Here is an 18,500-nt window from a genome sequence, read left to right on the forward strand (position 1 = left end):
GATCACCATAATAAAACAAGTCACATAAATTTTCGGTTTCCTAGTGCATGTAAAACTTATGTTTATATTGTAGTCTTAAGTATGCAATAGCATTATGTCTATAAAAACAATGTACCTACTTGAGTTACAAAATATTTTAAAATGTTAGTGATCATCTGAGCCTTCAGTGAGTCTTAATTTGTTTGCTAGTGGAAGGTCTTATCTCTGTGCTGATGGATGCTGACTGATCAGGGTGGTGGTTGCTGAAAGTTGGAATGGCTGTGGCAAATTCTCAGAATAAGACAATGAAGTTTGCCACATCGATTGATCTTCGTTTTATGAACAAGTTCTTGATAACATGTGATGCTGTTTGGTAGCATTTTACCCACAGTAGAACTTCTTTCAAAATTAGAGTCAATCCTCTCAAATCCTGCCACTGATTTTTCATCTAGGTTTATGGAATATTTTAGATGAGTTCTCATTTCAACAATGTTCACAGCATCTTCACCAGGAATACATTCCATCTCAAGAAACCACTGTTTTTGCTTATTCATTAGAAGAAACTCCTTATCCCTTTAAGTTTTATCATGGTATTGTAACAATTCAGTCACATCTTCAGGCTCTACTTCTGATTCTAGTTCTCTTGCTATTTCAACATCTCCAGTTACTTCCTCCACTGAAGTCTTGAGCCCCTTGGATTCATCCATGAGAATTGGAGTTAACTTCTTCCAAACTCCTATTAAAGTTGATATTTTGACCTCCTCTGATGAACCATGAATGTTCTTAATGCAGCTAGAATGGTGAATCCTTTCCAAAGGTTTTTCAATTCATTTTGCCCAGATCTGTCAAAGGAATAATTTTCCATGGCAGCAATCACCTTACAAAATATATTTCTTAAATAATACATTTGAAAGTTGAAATGACTCCTTGATCCATGGGAAGCAGAGTGGATGTTCTGTTAGTAGACATGAAGACAACATTAATCTCCTTGTGCATCTCCAGCAGAGCAGTGGCTAGAAGTCTTTTTCTGAGTAGTAGGTCTCAACAATGGGCTTAGAATATTCATTTAACCTTGCTGTAAAAGGATGTGCTGTCATCTAGGCTTTGTTTTTCCATTTCTAGAGCACAGGTAGGGTAAATTTAGTGTAATTTTTTTTATTATTATTATAATTTAAGTTCTAGGGTACATGTGCACAACATTCAGGTTTGTTACATATGTATACATGTGCCATGTTGGTGTGCTGCATCCATTAACTCGCCATTTACATTAGGTATATCTCCTAACACTATCCCTCCCTGCTTCCCCCTCCCCACAATATGCCCCTTCCTGTGTCCAAGTGATCTCATTGTTCAGTTCCCACCTATGAGTGAGAACATGCGGTGTTTGGTTTTCTGTTTTTGCAATAGTTTGCTGAGAATGATGGTTTCCAGCTGCATCCATGTCCCTACAAAGGACACGAACTCATCCCTTTTTATGGCTGCATAGTATTCCATGGTGTATATGTACCACATTTTCTTAATCCAGTCTGTCACTGATGGACATTTGGGTTGATTCCAAGTATTTGCTATTGTGAATAGTGCTGCAATAAACATACGTGTGCATTTATAATCCTTTGGGTATATACCCAACAATGGGATGGCTGGGTCAAATGGTATTTCTAGTTCTAGATCCTTGAGGAATCACCATACTGTTTTCTACAAGAGTTGAACTAGTTTACAGTCCCACCAACAGTGGAAAAGTGTTCCTATTTCTCCATACCCTCTCCAGTACCTGTTGTTTCCTGACTTTTTAATGATTGCCATTCTAACTGGTGTGAGATGGTATCTCATTTTGGTTTTGATTTGCATTTCTCTGATGGCGAGTGATGATGAGCATTTTTTCATGTGTCTTTGGCTGTATGCATGTCTTCTTTTGAGAAGTATCTGTTCATATGCTTTGCCCATGTTTTGATGGGGTTGTTTGTTTTTTTCTTGTAAATTTGTTTGAGTTCTTTGTAGGTTCTGGATATTAGCCCTTTGTCAGATGAGTAGATTGCAAAAGTTTTCTCCCATTCTGTAGGAATGTAGGTTGCCTGTTCACTCTGATGGTAGTTTCTTTTGCTGTGCAGAAGCTCTTTAGTTTAATTAGATCCTATTTGTCAATTTTGGCTTTTGTTGCCATTGCTTTTGGTGTTTTAGACATGAAGTCCTTACCCATCCCTATGTCCTGAATGGTATTACCTAGGTTTTCTTCCAGGGTTTTTATGGTTTTAGGTGTAACATTTAAGTCTCTAATCCATCTTGAATTAATTTTTGTATAATTTTTAAAGGCCCTGGTACTTCAGAAATGGTAAATTACCATTGGCTTTAACTTTAAATCACTAGCTGCATTTAGCTTCTAATAAAAAGGTCAGTCTGTCCTTTAAAGCTTTGAAGACAGGCATTGACTTCTCTAACTATGAAAGTCCCAGATGGCATTTTTTCCCCAATAGACAGCTATTTCATCTACATGGAAAAATCTGTTTTTTAGTGTAGCTACATTCATCAACTATCTTAATTAGATTTTCTGGATAATTTGCTATAGCTTTTACATCAGCACTTGCTGCTTCACTTGGTGCTTTTTTCTTAAAGATAGTGAGATTTTATTTTCTCAATGCTGAGCTAAAAATTCCACACATTTGGCACATGTGTTACAAGGAGGGGGGAAAGCAGGGAAACACCACTGTATAGCTCTCAGGTTTTGGTACTGCAAGTACAACCATAACTTTGTTTGCTATTGGCAACTGGCAATCACCTCTGTGTTTACATTGAAGGCAGTGGGCATTGATAGTATTCACCATAAAATACTGGTGGGCATGAAGAAGCTTTCTTTCCATTCTTCTGAATGTGATCTTCATTCATTGTCTCCAAAGCTTCTATCTTAGCTAAAAAAAATCCCCTTCATTATCTGCTGAGATGTTTAAAACAGCATTAAAGAGGTCTCAGTCATTAATGGCTTTCCTTACTACTCCTTTCTGGAAAAACTGTGAGACATTTTATAGTCATGGAACAATGATTCCAGTCCATTAAGACAAGTTGGTTCTCCTGACTGACTGATGTCAAACAACCAGACCTTTCCAGCATGCCAAAGTATGTTATACTTGTTGAGGTTGATGTGAAAAAGTGTACATTCATTACATAGCTGCTGCATCAAACGAAGAGTTTGTTAGTAGGTTTCTTTCATTCCTTCACTATTGAGCTTTACTTCTTTTAATTGAGGGGCTGAAACATAATCATGCCCAATAAAAGACATAGCTAAAATGTATTTCTTGTACTCAAGTTGTATAACTGTTAGACAAGGAATTCTAGTTCTCTGCATTCTTGTGAGATTGTGGATTTCGCTTTCTGCCCACATGTGGATAATCTTATGTGGACTTAGTTCACTGAAGTGATCTTTATACTTAAGATCATCTTTAACTTATTGGTCATGACTCTTCCACTCATTAAGGGTTGTTGTAAATACCATGATGGCACATTGTGTAGGTATGACTTTACTATACTCATCCTCCATGCTCTTTCTGTATACATGAAAGACAATGGATTTCTCTCCTGTACTAAAAGTCAGTGATTGTCTCAAACATTCCAGAGTGGACCTTTTCATACATAAAAAAAACATGTCTCAGGATCAACTGCATTTTCTTCAGTAGAGTGCTCCTTTTTCTTGTGGAGGAAGGCACTTTGATGTTCTTCTGAGTAGGCATGTTGTTTTGAAGCCTCAAAAACTTTGTTTGGTAGTTTTAAATCCATTCTGTCTTCTACCTGAAATGCAGGTGCAAAATTTTCCATTCTTGCTGGATTCTTTCTCCCACATGCTACTTCATGATGTTTGGTGGTAATGCCCTTTCCTTTTCCAATAAAACCCTTTTTGGGAGTGGGAACTGGTTTTGCTAGTCAGTAGAGATCATCATGAGTATCCTGGCAGTCAGCCTCATCTTCAGAGCTATCACTGTCTTCATCAGGATGGACTTTTCAATAATTTTCAAAGGACATGGAAGTTTTTTTAATCTCCATTGAATCTTCTTTTCTTTATGCCTAAGTTGTGCATCATATTCTTTGCCAAATTCTATCTGTAGTATCTGAGCCAACATTAGGTCACTGGAAGTGTCAGTGTTTTCTCCAGTAATAAATGGCCTTTTAACAATAACTACTTGAGGAAAAGTGACAGTTTCTACCCCTAACTGCAGTTCTTTGACCAACTGTTCACTCATTGTATCAGCCAAAGAACAAGATGTTGTCATCTGAAGTAGCCCATGGACACTTAGTGGGTCCCCCAGCCCACTGCTGGCTTGGGCTTAGGCAATGTCACTCCTGCCAGATTTTTGAGGGGAAGAAGTTCAGCAACAAGAACAGAGCAGAGAGGTGGTAGGATGGGAAGCAGGCTCTAGCAAGGAGATAGGTGGAGCCAAGGCAACCAGTGCTGAAGTGATAGATCCCTCTCGTGTTTTTATGTGATAAACAAAGCTTCTGTTCCTAAGCTTCAGGAATGAACCTCTGCCAGCTTCAAGCTTTTCTCCTTTGCATCTTCCTTACCTCTCTCAACCTTCACAGAATAGTAGAGAGTTAGGGCCTTGCTCTGGATGAGGCTTTGGCTTAAGGGGATGTTGGAGCTAGTTTGATCTTCTATCCAGACAACTAAACTTTCTCGTATCAGCAATGAAGCTGTCTTGCTTTCTTAACATTTGTATGTTCGCTGGAGTAGCACATTTAATTCCCTCCAAGAACTTGTCCTTTACATTCACAACTTGGCAAACTGTTTGGTGAAAAAAATCTAGCTTTTAGCCTGTCTTGGCTTTCAATATGCCCTCCTCATTAAGCTTAATTATTTCTAACTTTTGATTTAAAGTGAGAGATCAGTGGCTCTTCCTTTTACCTGAATACTTATAGGCCATTGTAGAAATTTTAATTTGCCTCATTTCAGTATTGTGTCTTAGGGAATAGGAAGGTGCAAAGAGAAGAAGAGAGATGGTAACAGCCAGTTCGTGGAGGTGTCAAAACACACACGATACTTACCTACTGTTTTGCCACTTACATGGGTGGGGTTCATGATACCCAAAAGCAATTATAATGGTAACATCAAAGATCACTGACTGCAGGTCACCATAATAGATATAATATTAATTTTAAAAGTTTAAAATATTGAAAGAATTACCAAAATTTGACACAAGTGTGCACATGACATTGGAAACATTGGGGCTGATAGACTTGCTCAGTTGAGGGTTGCTACAGTGTCTGTGAAGCACAATAAAATGAAGTACAAAAAAATGGAGGTATACCTGTAATTAATGTTCACTGTGTAATCTAAATGGAAATTAAATATAGGAGTTCACAAGCTAAATACATCTTAGAGACCCTTTAATCCAAGGAGGTAAGAGGAGAGAGACCATCCACTTGGTAACCAGAAAGGTATATATGAACCTTTATCGTGTTCTTTTTCCCCTAGACTCAACTGGGAATAATGTTTAACCACATGCCTTTTCTTACATGCATAGTTTGAATAACGGTTATACAACTGTATGCTACTTGCAGCTCTGGATCTTCATTATCAACATTTAAGTGTTCTTTGGGGGCTGTTTTAAGACATGCTTTAAATTATGGATACTGATGTCACTTCTTTTTCACCCTTTGATTGAAGCTACAGCCTTCCTTAGATAATAAGATTTTCCAAATTCTAACCTCTAGTTAGATGCAAATCAGAGCTTTTGGGGGGCATGTACCTTGTCTTGTTGTATAGTTAAACAAGTTAAATAGATAATTAGTGTCTTAGTTCAGGACGCTGTAACAAAGTACGATAAACTGGGTCACTTATAAACAGCAGAAATGCATTTCTCACAGACTTGGTGGCTGGAAGTCCAAGATCAGGGTGCCAGCATGCTCAGTTCTGGTGAGGGCCCACTTCTGGGATATAGACTGCCAGTTCTTCATTGTAGTTTCACACAGTAGAAATTGATTGAGCTAACTCTATTTCCCTTTTCATAAGAACACTAATTCTATCATAGGGGTTCCACCCTCATGACCTAGTTACCTCTCAAAGGGCTCACCTCCTAATAACATTCTGTTGGGGTTTAGGGCTTCAACATACGAATTTGACAGCGGGGTACATAAACACACAATCCATGATGTGGAGTAATGGTGAATTCTCCCTGTTTGGGTTTAAATGGTTTGTAAAATCCCTCTAGGTGAAATAGCATATTGTATGGAAACATAGGAGGAGATTTTAGCATGTGAGCCACAGTGAGACAGAAAGCACATAGGATTTGTCTTAAGACAGACATGAATTCATTTCCTAGCTCTGCAAATCAGGGTTGAAGATTCCTGAACCTTCTGAATTCCAACAGAGAAAATCTGGTCCTAAACCAATTATCTAGTTACATCTTTATCTATAGAATATATATCAACTTGTCTGCTTCAAGAAATTAAATTGGGACAATTGACATTGATCATCAGTTGCTTTCTGTAAATCAGTAAAACAAAATTATTACTTTTTTCTTAAATTCAAAAATTATTTGTATTCTATAGATCTTACTTGTTTTCCTCCAAATTTAGTATTGATTTGTATGATATTGAGCAAATTAAAATGCTAGTCCAGGATATCAAATCTACCTTAGCAAAATTTGACAGATCATCTTTTAATATTGCACTACTCCCGCTTAACAATCCTCAGTATCTCTATTGTCTCATATCTGCATGTGACCTCTGGGTGAAGGTAGATTAAGGCATAGGGAGAATCCTATTTTCTGGACTTTCATTTCTTTATTTCTGACTCCATCCTACATCAAACCATCAATATGTAAAGTTCTTTGTGACAGTTTTTGAATTATTCTATGTCTGCATTTTGACAGCAGGAATAATGGTTTTAATGACAGATACTCATCTTCCTAGGAAGTAAGAAAAGATGGAAATGCAATGTTTCTCTTTATAAAAGTATATGGTTATTTGTCATTTATTAACATTGTTTTGACTATTCTCATCATCAGTCATTTTTCATGACCAGACTTTATTCTTTGGCAACACATCTCCCATTTTCTGTTGAGGAATCCCTCTGGGAGATATTAGTTCAGCTACTGAGGGACATTCTGTTTCCTTTTACAGGCAATGACTGCACAGCCTGCAAGAGGCCTGTTTTGGACATTAGCTGTTAATGTAAGTAATAATGATAATGAATTGCCCACTTGAATGTGTTATACATATTTCTAAAAGGGTTGCCTTTTAAAAATAGATAATGAATAGAATAGACTTTGGACAAGTATGATGTCTGAATGAAAGCATCTTCTTGTTTATTAACAGCCACAGGTGTTCTGAGTCCATGTCTTCCAGGCCAGTAACCCTGATTGTAAAGGTCACTTTACATACTGTCATTTCATGACTTCTGGCTTTCTCATGATGGATTAAAACAACAAAGGAATCAGAAAGAAAAAAAGGGAAGGGGAGCTGATGGGAAGCAAACTCAATGAGACACTGCATTACTCTTTCTGTAGTCTCTGGTTCCTGGTGAGAGGTGAGAGCAGCATCCTGGTGGCCTCCCATAGAGATAGGGGCTGATGGGTCGAATCCCTCTCTCCACTTGAACAGCTCACAAAGAGCTTGTGTGTGCCATGCTGCTGGTAATCCAGCTCATCTGTTTCATCTGCCTCCTGTGAGATAGGGGAATAAAAAATAGGTAAAATACTCTAGAGAAGGTTGAAATGACTGATGATATTGTCATTTGGTATTGCTTGGGCTTGCATGTTAAGTCATGCTTCTCTCTGCTATGTCTCCCACTCCTTCTGGAAAAGAATTTAAAGTCAAACAGGATAGGTTGATAGGTAGAAAGCAGAAATGTGTACATTACAGGTTAAATCTGATTTTTTTTCTCTGGGAGAAATAAACTAAGAACATGAAATTTGGGACTCACAACCCAGGTTTTCCTTAGCAGGACTGATTTTGAGAAAGTTGTAGAGTTAGAGAAATCAATACCCTTTGTTTTGGGTCTGTACTCTGTTTTCAACATTACAATACAATTTAATGTATAATGTCTATGTGTCATTTAGTTGTTCTTATGTTCCATGAATTAATTTATTATTCAAAAACAATGTCAATTATTTTTACCCAGTTTACAAGTGGCATAGAATTTGAGGAAAGAGTAAAGCACAAACTTACTTGAAAATATAAAGTTGGGATGAAGTCAAACTCTGAATGGATCTGAACATTGGGCATTTTCTGAGGATTGATGACTGGCTAGGAGGAGTTGATGGTCCTTGGCTGAAACTCGGGCCATTAACTCCAGCCAGTCATTAATTGCCTAGAAATGTCCTGGGCTGAGGTCATTATTGCTATTATAAACTGAATTAATGCCCTGTGCTTTAGTCAATAAGATTATTTGAATTATCTTTATTCTCCATTCAATTTATAATTATAAAAATGTACCAGAAGCAATCAGACCAGATGATAGATTAATCACATGCAAAATTACGTTCTAAATGAATTGTTTTGGATTCATACAGCTACCCAAAGCATATGAAAAAGTTGATTCCTCTGTGTTGGCATTTACTGAAGTTGGTTTTCTGTGCTGCCCCCCAGTTTCTCCACCCTACTTCCTATGATTGGTTCAAATTCAAGTAAATACAATGAATGAGATTTTCAATTCACGATGTATAGATTCAACTTCCTGGAAGATATAATAGTTTGATTTTGGGTTATGAAAAATTGGGATGGTGGGCATGGAGATAGCAGAGTGGGTAGATATGGGAAGAATATAAATCCATGGATAAAAAGCTATATAAGACCTAAAACATATATACACAGACACAATTTCTTGACTTTGTGTCATATTTTGCAGTTTGCTATTTTTTTATATTCATTATTTAACTTTACTCTTTCAGTAACATTTTCAGTGAAGTATGGCAGATATTATGATTCCATTTTTTACAGGAGAAAAATGAGGTCTGAACGTTTAAGCAATTTGCCTTGTGTGGCATTGTTACAGATGACCACAGCTGTCCTCAATCCAAGTTTGTTTCTCCAGTGTTAGTCTATAGCAAGGATCATTATTTTGTCCTGGGATGTTCTTTTAAGTTTTTATGCTGACAGTGACTCAGTACTACTAATAAGTATTAGAATGTCTTTAAAAGCCTTTTTCAAGGTATGTCCAAACTTCTTGAGTTCTTTAGAGGAAGAATGCTATAGAACTAACAAGTAATATAGCATTTTGATACTTCAGGATGAGAAGATCCATTTGCTGCTTTATCTTCTCAGGGTCTGCTTGAGTATTTGTTTTGTTCTTAAGCCATTCATATTTGTGTTAACCTATAACCTAATTAGGTAAATTATTGTATTTATATGATGCTTTTATATGTCTGTATTCTAGTCTAGATGTGGAAAACCTCTTAAATAAAGAAACCTGCTATGATATAACCAGAATTTTACTGGCATACTACAGCAAGGAAGAACAATTAAAAAGAATTTCTGAAAAAATATTTGCAAATTAATTAACCAAGAAAGAATGAGTTTTTATTGTTTGTGAATTGCCCTAGGAAGTCCTTAGGATATGATATGAGCAGCAGAATGAACATTTGGATGAACTGTTTTCTTTTTCTTTTTTTTTTTTTTTTAAGGCAAGGGTCAATTCAAACTAGATGATACCGTGAGCTAAGAAGTATTATGCAAGTTATATGGCATTCTACAGTTATAACTGTAAAGCGATTGTTCTCATTCTTACATATCTAGTGGGAGTGATTGTTCCTATTCTTCCTCCTGAACTTCTTTTTACATCCAAGCTCTGGCCAGACCAGAGGGGCAGGCAGAGAAGACTCTCATTCCAGATCTACACTACCGTTAGAATCCCTAGATAATACGTTGTCTCAGGAACAACAAACAATAGTTTAGAGTCAGACCTGGGTCTCCTCTTTGTTTCTCCTTTCATCAAATGAGGAGTTGGATTATGTGATAAGATAGTGACTATGCAGAAACACGTATGACTCCAGGAAGTCCACACTTGGCAACTGCAACATTCACAAAAACTGAGAGCAGAATGATTAGAATCCAGACCAAGGAAACACATCATAGTCTATTGGGGTCTACCTTGAAGAGCTAGGTGAACATCTCAGAGGTGAATTGCTCTATTTGACCAGTTGTGTTTCTCCAACTGCACCTGAAGTGTTAGCAATGACACAGATACCACATTGATAAACTGAGAGAAAATCTAAAACTATGATTTTTAGTAATTATCAAAATCTAAAACATTGATAATTACTTCTTGAACTGAAGAGTTTAGATTGGTCCAATGAGCTTTCAGAGCTATGAAAATATCATTTATAACATCAGGTAAGATTTAGTTTCCTACTACCTTTCCAATTGTATAAATTTCTCACTATCTTTTCCAATTGTATATACCCCATTATTGGAATTATTACATTAGTAATGCATATACAAAAGTAAATTAGCGATTCTTCTGTATAATTCTTCAGAGTAGCCTGTGTGGCTTCATTTTGTAAGTTCCTGGGCACATGCTGTAAGGAGACATGTTTCCTATGGGATGTCAAGAAAAACCAGTAATAATTACCTGATAGATGCAACCGGTTTATTTGTGAGAAACAAGCAAAGAATGGGTTCCATAAATAAAATAGTACTTAAGAGGGCACAGACTATGTGGCAGTCTAGGAATCACTTAACATGGCAGGTGTGCCAGTTATCTGTTTTGGAAAGGGCAGATTCTCTGGAGTTGAACAACTCCTATAAAGCAGTTGAAGAGTCTCTGAAGAGTAAAAGTGAACTGTACAGAAAAAAAAATAGCTCCAATATTTATTCCTTGCCCTGTTACATGCCTGGCCTCTATGGACAGCACTGTAATGATTTTTACAGAAGCACTTTGTTCTTCCAGTCAGAGTCTATTTTTTTTTTTTTTATGATTAGAAGTTAGGGTTAACAATGTGGGGATATTTTAGGTACCAGAAGGGGCCACTGCAAAGAAGAAGACTCTCTGACTAGTTTAGGGTCATGACTAGTAGATAGAATTGTATCCAGAGGATCAGGCAATCCTGGAAAGTGAGCAAGGCATAATCATTCTAGTCATGACCCTACGATTTTGAACTCCCATTCAAGGGAGGTTAAGAGTATTGCATGGGATAGTGCAAGACATAATAAATCCTATTTCTATTGGTGATTATACTATGGGCCTCAGTCCCTCCTTTGGTTGTGGTTAGAAAGGGTATTTTACTAGTTTGGGTAAAGGGTTTATTAGTATAGTCTGAATGTTATTGGGCTCAGTACCCTCAAATCCTACCAATATTGGTAAAATTTTTGGACCACATGAAACCTGGTATCTTGCAAAGATCTTCAAGTTATGTCTGCTATATGCTTCTCTATAAGACAGTGTCCAAGCTAGCTATGACCCAATTATGGAAAGGGAAATCCTCTGGAATGTCAAGGAATAAGCCTTTTAAAGAGCATTTAAACTCTTAGTTTCATTTACACAAGAAATCTCTTTACCCAGCAAAAATATTCTCCAAAACTGGAGACACAGTGAAGACTTTTTACTAATAGCTGACCTATTCTAACGGAAGTACTAAAGAGTGTTTTTGAAGTAAAGGAAAATGATTCCAAAAGGAAACTCAAAGATTTAAAGAGAAATGTAAGGCAACAGAAAGAGTAAATGTGTGGGTCAATTTAAATGGTTGTTGAGTCAATAAAACCATGATAGCAATGCACTACGGGATCTAAAATACGTCGAGCCTTTCCTGTCAGCAACGCCTGGGGTCCTGGCACTGGCCAATCTCAGGATGTCTGTTGCATTTCACAGGTGAGCCACTTGCCTTCTGACCTCTGAGCAAGCTCTCCCCGCTTTATATTCTGGTTGCCAGAGTTTTGAGTGGTGAGGGAGTTCTCTTTGCTTTCCAGTTTTGCCCTCTGCTTTCTATGCCTTGGGTGATCCTTTTCATTCCTGCTGCACCACTCTTGGCCTCTGGAGAGTGGATGTAGCCCGTAGATGCTCTGTGAAAAAAGAATTACTTGAGAGGTCTCTCTCCAGTCTTCTGCTTCTCCCTCAGTCTTAGTGAAGTGAATGTCTGGAGTTAAGCCTAGGGGTCTAATTTCTCCCTGCCACAATTTGAGGTCTCCCTAAGATGTGAGGGAAAGAACTAGAGGGTGATGTATTCTTCCTTTCTATCTTGGGCCTCCCATCATCATTCACACACAGCGCTAGAAGGCTTGCTGAAAGTTAGACTGGGTACTCATTACCTTTTTCAGTGGCCCTTGCTCCCCTCGCTCTCCATTTCAGTCAGGCACACAGGAGCTGTGGATCTTTCCTTTTGCCCAGGCTGGAGTGCAGTGGTGCAATCTCAGCTCACTGAAACCTCTGCCCCTCAGATTCAAGCGATTCTCCTGCCTCAGCCTCCCAGGTGGCTGGGATTACAGGTACACACCTCCACCTCTGGCTAATTTTCTGTATTTTTAGTAGAGATGGGGTTTTGCCATGTTGGCCAGGCTGGTCTTGAACTCCTGACCTCAGGTGATCCACCTGACTTACCCTCCCAAAGTGCTAGGATTACAGGCATGAGCCACCATGTTCAGCTTTTTCTTCTCTTTTGAGTGCTTGTCACTTTCTGGAGTTTGTTTTGTTTAAGTTTCTTTTAGTGTTCAGCTGTCTAATGGATTTCAAGACAAACTACAGTTACATAGTTCATCTGGATTGTTTTTGGTTACTAACATGTATTACTTATTTTGACCCTAATTTACTGATGGTATAATAAGCTTTGCTCTTACAGTTGACAAGACCTGCCTTCTTTGAATATGGCAGAAGTAGTAGACCAAATGGTGATGGCAGTGTTGGACATGATTTCAGAGAAAAGAAGACCAATACTAGTTTTACTCCAATGTTAAATTCAAAAATATTCTCTATTATGTGATTCTATGAAGACTGGTCATGTACAATTGTTATTATACGCTCAGATCTGATTGTTATCAAGGGTTAAAATTCTGTCAAGAATGTATTTCTCCAAGATAAGAAAATAATGTGGTTCTGGGTTTTTAAATATATGAATTGTAGACTAGACTTGCTTATTTGCTTGATATTTTGAGAATTATTACTGATCTTGTTGCATGGTGAATTAGGGTTCTCTAGAGGGGCAGAACTAATAAGATGGACGTATATATAAAGGGGAGTTTGCTAATGAGTGTTGACTCACAAGATCACAAGGTGAGGTTCTACAATAGGCTGTCTACAAGCTGAGGAGCTAGGAGCAATGAAGCCAGTATAAGTCTGTCCCAAAGCTGAAAAACTTGGAGTCTGATGTTTGAGGGCAGGAAGCATCCAGCAAAGGAGAAAGATAGAACCAGACAACTAAACCAACCTAGACTTTCCACATTCTTCTGCCTGCTTTTTTATTCCGGCCATCCTGGCAGCTGATTAGATTATGGGTGGGTCTGCCTTTTCCAGTCCACTGACTCAAATGTTAATCTCCTTTGGTAAAACCCTCACAGACACACCCAGGAACAATACTTTGCATCCTTCAATCCAGTCAAGTTGACACTCAATATCAACCATCACACATGCATACAGTGAAGGAATGTAACAGGTTTTTCAGTGGCAGATAAGACTGAAGAGCAAAAATTAAAGTTAGAAGCTTGAAAGAAAAAGCTTCCTTACATCATTATAGCATATTTCATAATTAGATAACAAATCAATAAAGTAGGTGATGATCTAGATACTGTATGTCCACAAAATTGTACCATCAAATCTCTCATGAATGTGATAAAATACTTTTAATTTTATTTTCCATCACAAAAAGATCCAACATAGGCAATCCATTCCTTTCATAAAGTTAAATAACAAATTTGGCTATCAGCTTATGAGATAAATTATCAGAACTGGTTACCTATGAAGGACTAAGTATAAATTTTGAAACTGCAGTTGTCACTTGTTTGATTTTAGATAAAAATAAAAAATTAATAATTTGAGCTCATTAAAAAATTTAAAAAAAAATCTAGCCAGGTGCAGTGGTTCATTCCTATAGGGGCTGAGGTGGGCAGATCACTTGATGTCAGGAGACTGAGATCAGCTTGGCCAACATGGCAAAACCCTATCTTTACTAAAAATACAAAAATTAGCTGGGTATGTTGGTGCATGACTGTAATTCCAGCTACTTGGAAGGCTGAGGCAAGAGAATCACTTGAGCCTGGAAGGCAAAGTTTGCAGTGAGCCAAGATTGTGCCACTTCACTCCTAGGTGACAGAGCAAGACTATGTCTTGAAAAAGAAACAAAAAAAGAAAATATCTTCTGCCATTCCCATCAACATATTTGTTACACTGTGGTTTTTTTGGTTTTTGTTTGTTTATTTGTTTTTGCTGTAGTTTTATGCTTATTAAAAAAATAAACAGTTTAGATCTATATAGTCTCTTGCAAGAAGCATTACTGTCAATCTAATTTAGATTAATTAGTAAGAACCAAGCTCAATTGTTACCTTAAGCATAAATATTAATAAATATGCTGTTCATTAAAAGTGTCCATAAGGTGTTTCATATGGGGAACCATATTTCAATCATTATTTTTTCTTTAGTTATGATTGCAGAATGACAAAACCATGAGTCTTGTAGTGTTCCCATGTATTACTTGCCTGTATGTATACTTCAATGAACAACTTGTAGAAGTTTTGAAATTCTTTTATTTTTCTATATGGTCATTCTGATTGTATATATTCAAAGTCCCTTTTCTATGCACTTAAACTAATGATTTAAAAAGTAGGCTTGAAGTTTGTATATTATTTTTGTCTACTTAATTTCTCTTACTTTTATTGTACTTTCCAAAAGTACCATTTTGTGGAGGACTGAAATTTAAACAAGCAAAACTGGTTCTTTATCACGGAGAGTTTGGAAAGCATCATTCTGAAGCACAATTACAGATTTTCAAAATTTAATATTGTATACAATTTGAGCTCTTATTATTCAATTTGTTCAATTGCTCCCTTGTTATTAAGCAAAACATTTTACTGTCTTCCTGTTCCCAAGATTTGTTTTCAATAATAGCAATCCAATGAAAGCTTTAAAAGCTGAAGTAGTTTGGCACTTCATTCATGGAATATTTTGATTGAAAATTTCAAATGATTTTGAACAAAATGTTGCTGAAATTTAGAGGGCTCATTTGCAAAATGTTCAATACAATTTTAAGACAATTTAAAAAGTAATTCTCTAGATTCTCAAATACACTAAAGTTTAATTGACATTGGCAGAAAATAAAGTGCATACTGCCATAATGAAATATTTATTTTATATTCAAGATAAGTCTAGTAACAAAAATCGTGTTGCTCAATAATTCTATGTATATGTAAAAACACTCATAAATTTGGGTAACTACAACTTCTCTTTTAATTGGCAGAATACCAAAACATATTGGATGCAATTTTGAATTCTGTGTGTGCCATGAACAATTCCAAATATATTTTTGCTATATAGCTTTTCTTATTTAATAAAAATATTTTATTATAATGCTTTCCTCCATCAAAATTTATACAGTATTTAAAAATATCACATAAATGCATAATTTTATCTATATTTTTAATTTTTAATTTTGTGGATGCATAGTGGGTGTGTATGTTTACGGCTTACACGAGATATTTTGATATAGGCTTGCAATATGTCATAATCGCATCAGGGTAAATAGGGTATCCATCAACTCAAGTCTTTTTCTTTTGTGTTTTAAACAATCCAATTATCCTCCTTACAGTTATTTTGAAATGAACAATTAAATTATTTTTTACTATATTCACCCTGTTGTTCTAGCAAATTCTAGGTTTTATATATTCTACTTTTTTGTCCCCATTAACCATTCCCCTTTCCTCCACAATCCCCACCACCCCACTACCCTTCTCAGCCTCTGGTAACCATCCTTCTACTTTCGAGGTCCATGAGTTCAGTTGTTTTAATTTTTAGCTCCCATAGATGATTAAGAGCATGTGAAGTTTCTCTTTCTGTGCCTGGCTTATTTCACTTAACATAATGATTTTCAGTTGCATTCATGTTGTTGCAAGTGACAGGATCTCATTCTTCTCATATAAAATTCATATAGCTGTTTGACTGAACAGTATTCCACTGTGTATATGTACCACATTTTCTTTATTCATCTGTTGATGGAAACTTAGGTTGCTTCCAAATCTTGGCTATTGTTCATAATGCTGCAATAAACATCGGAGTGTAGATATACTGATATTTTCTTATAGGTATATATGTAGGAGTGGAATTTCTAGATTGTTTGGTAGCTTTATTGTTTTAACCAGTTTTATTGCTATAACCAGTTTTTTGAGAGTTTTTATTATAGAGAGATGCTTATCAAATGCTTTTCCAGCATCAAATGAAATGATCACATAGTTTTTGTCCATTCTGTTCATACAATGTGGCACATTGTTCGATTTGCATATGTTGAACCATCCTTGCATCCCTAGGATAAATCCCACTTGGTCATGAAGAATGATATTTTTAATGTGTTTGTTGTTGAATTTGATTTGCTAGTATTTTATTTATGATTTTTGCATCAACATTCATCAGGAGTATTGGCCTGTAGTGTTCTTTTTTTGGTGTGTCTTTGTTTCATATTGGTATCAGAGTAATACTAGCCTCATGGAATGAGTTTAGAAGTGTTCCTTCCCTCTCTATTTTTTGGAAGGTTTTCGTAGGATTGGTGTTAGTTCTTTAAATGTTTCGTAGAATTCAGCAGTGAAGCCACTGTGTCCTGGATTTAATTATTTATTTATGTATTTATTTGTTTTTGCTGGAAGCTTTTTATTATGATGTTGATCTTGTTACATGCTATTAGTCTGTTCAGGTTTTGGATTTCTTCCCAGTTCAATGTTGGTAGCTGTATGGGTCTAGTAATTTCTCAAGGTTTTCTAGATTTTCCCATCTATTGGTGCATAGTTGCTCATAATAGCCACTAATGATCCTTCTAGTTTCTGCATTATTAGTTGTAATTCCCCCTTTTTCATCTCTAATTTTATTTATTTGGAACTTTTCTCTTTTTTTTTTAGTCTGGCTAAAAGTTTGTCAATTTTGTTTAACTTAAAAAAATGTTTTGTCTTATTATCATTTTGTATTTTTTTTCATTTCAAATTCATTTATTTCTGTTCTGATTTTAATTATTTCTTTTCTTCTACTAATTTTGAATTTGGTTTGCTCTTGGTTTCCCAGGTCTTTAAGACTAATCATTAGGTTATTTAGTTGAAGTTTTTCTTCTTTTTTGATGTAGGCACTTGTAGGTATAAATTCTCCTCTTAGTACTGCTCTTGCTGTATCCCACAGGTTTTGGTATGTTGTGTTTCCATTGTCATTTGTTTTGAGAAAATTTTTGATTTTCTTCTTAATTTCTTAATTGACCTACTGGTCATTCAGAAGCATATTGTTTAATTTTCATGTATTTATAAAGGTTCTAAAATTCTTCTTTTTGTTGTTTTATAGTTTTCTTCCATTGTGGTCAGATAATATACTTGATATTATTTTAGTTTTTTGAATGTTTTAAGACTTGTTTTGTGACCTATAATATGGTCTATCCTTGAGAGTGATCCATGTGTAGAGGAAAAGAATTTAACACTGCAGTCATTGGATGAAATGTTGTGTAAATATCTAGTAGGTCCATTTGGTCTATAGTGCAGATTAAGCCCAATGTTTCTTTGTTGATTTTCTGGCTGGAGGATCTGTCCAATGCTGAAAGTGGAGTGTTGTAGCCTCTAGCTATTATTATATTGGGACCATCTCTCCCTTTAGCTCTAATAATATTTGCTTTATAAATCTGAGTCCTGCCGGGCGCGGTGGCTCAAGCCTGTAATCCCAGCACTTTGGGAGGCCGAGACGGGCAGATCACAAGGTCAGGAGATCGAGACCATCCTGGCTAACACGGTGAAACCCCATCTCTACTAAAAATACAAAAACTAGCTGGGCGAGGTGGCGGGCGCCTGTAGTCCCAGCTACTCCGGAGGCTGAGGCAGGAGAATGGCGTAAACCTGGGAGGCGGAGCTTGCAGTGAGCTGAGATCCGGCCACTGCACTCCAGTCCGCGCGACAGAGCGAGACTCCGCCTCAAAAAAAAAAATAAATAAATAAATAAATCTGAGTCCTCCAGTTTTGGATACATATATATTTAGAAGTATTACATCCTCTTGTTGAATCAACTCCTTTTTCATTCTATAGTGACCTTCTTTGTCTTTTGGTTTTCATTTGCTGGAATATCTTTTTCTGTTCCTTTATTTTCAGGCTATAAGTGTCTTTATAGGTGAAATGTGTTTCTTGTAGGCAACAGACCTTTGGGTTTTATTTTTTAATGCATTCAACCAGTCTATGTCCTTTGATTGGAAAGTTTAGTTTATTTATATTCAATGTTATTATTGATAAGTGTATTAGTGTTCTCTAGAGGGACCAAACTAATGGAATATATATATAGAGAGAGTATTGTATTGAATTAGGGTTCTCTAGAGGGGCAGAACTAATAAGATGGACGTATATATAAAGGGGAGTTTGCTAATGAGTGTTGACTCACAAGATCACAAGGT

The 18,500-nt window shown here is 36.4% G+C and overlaps 1 pseudogene; it reads right to left on the minus strand.

Annotated features, from left to right (window-relative positions):
• Window positions 1-2,760: 2,760 nt before the first annotated feature.
• The window catches only part of LOC105504659, a 104,165-nt pseudogene continuing 88,425 nt past the window's right edge, over window positions 2,761-18,500 (minus strand).

Source organism: Colobus angolensis, unplaced genomic scaffold (genome assembly GCF_000951035.1).
Source record: "Colobus angolensis palliatus isolate OR3802 unplaced genomic scaffold, Cang.pa_1.0 Scaffold94, whole genome shotgun sequence".
Lineage (NCBI taxonomy): Eukaryota > Metazoa > Chordata > Mammalia > Primates > Cercopithecidae > Colobus > Colobus angolensis.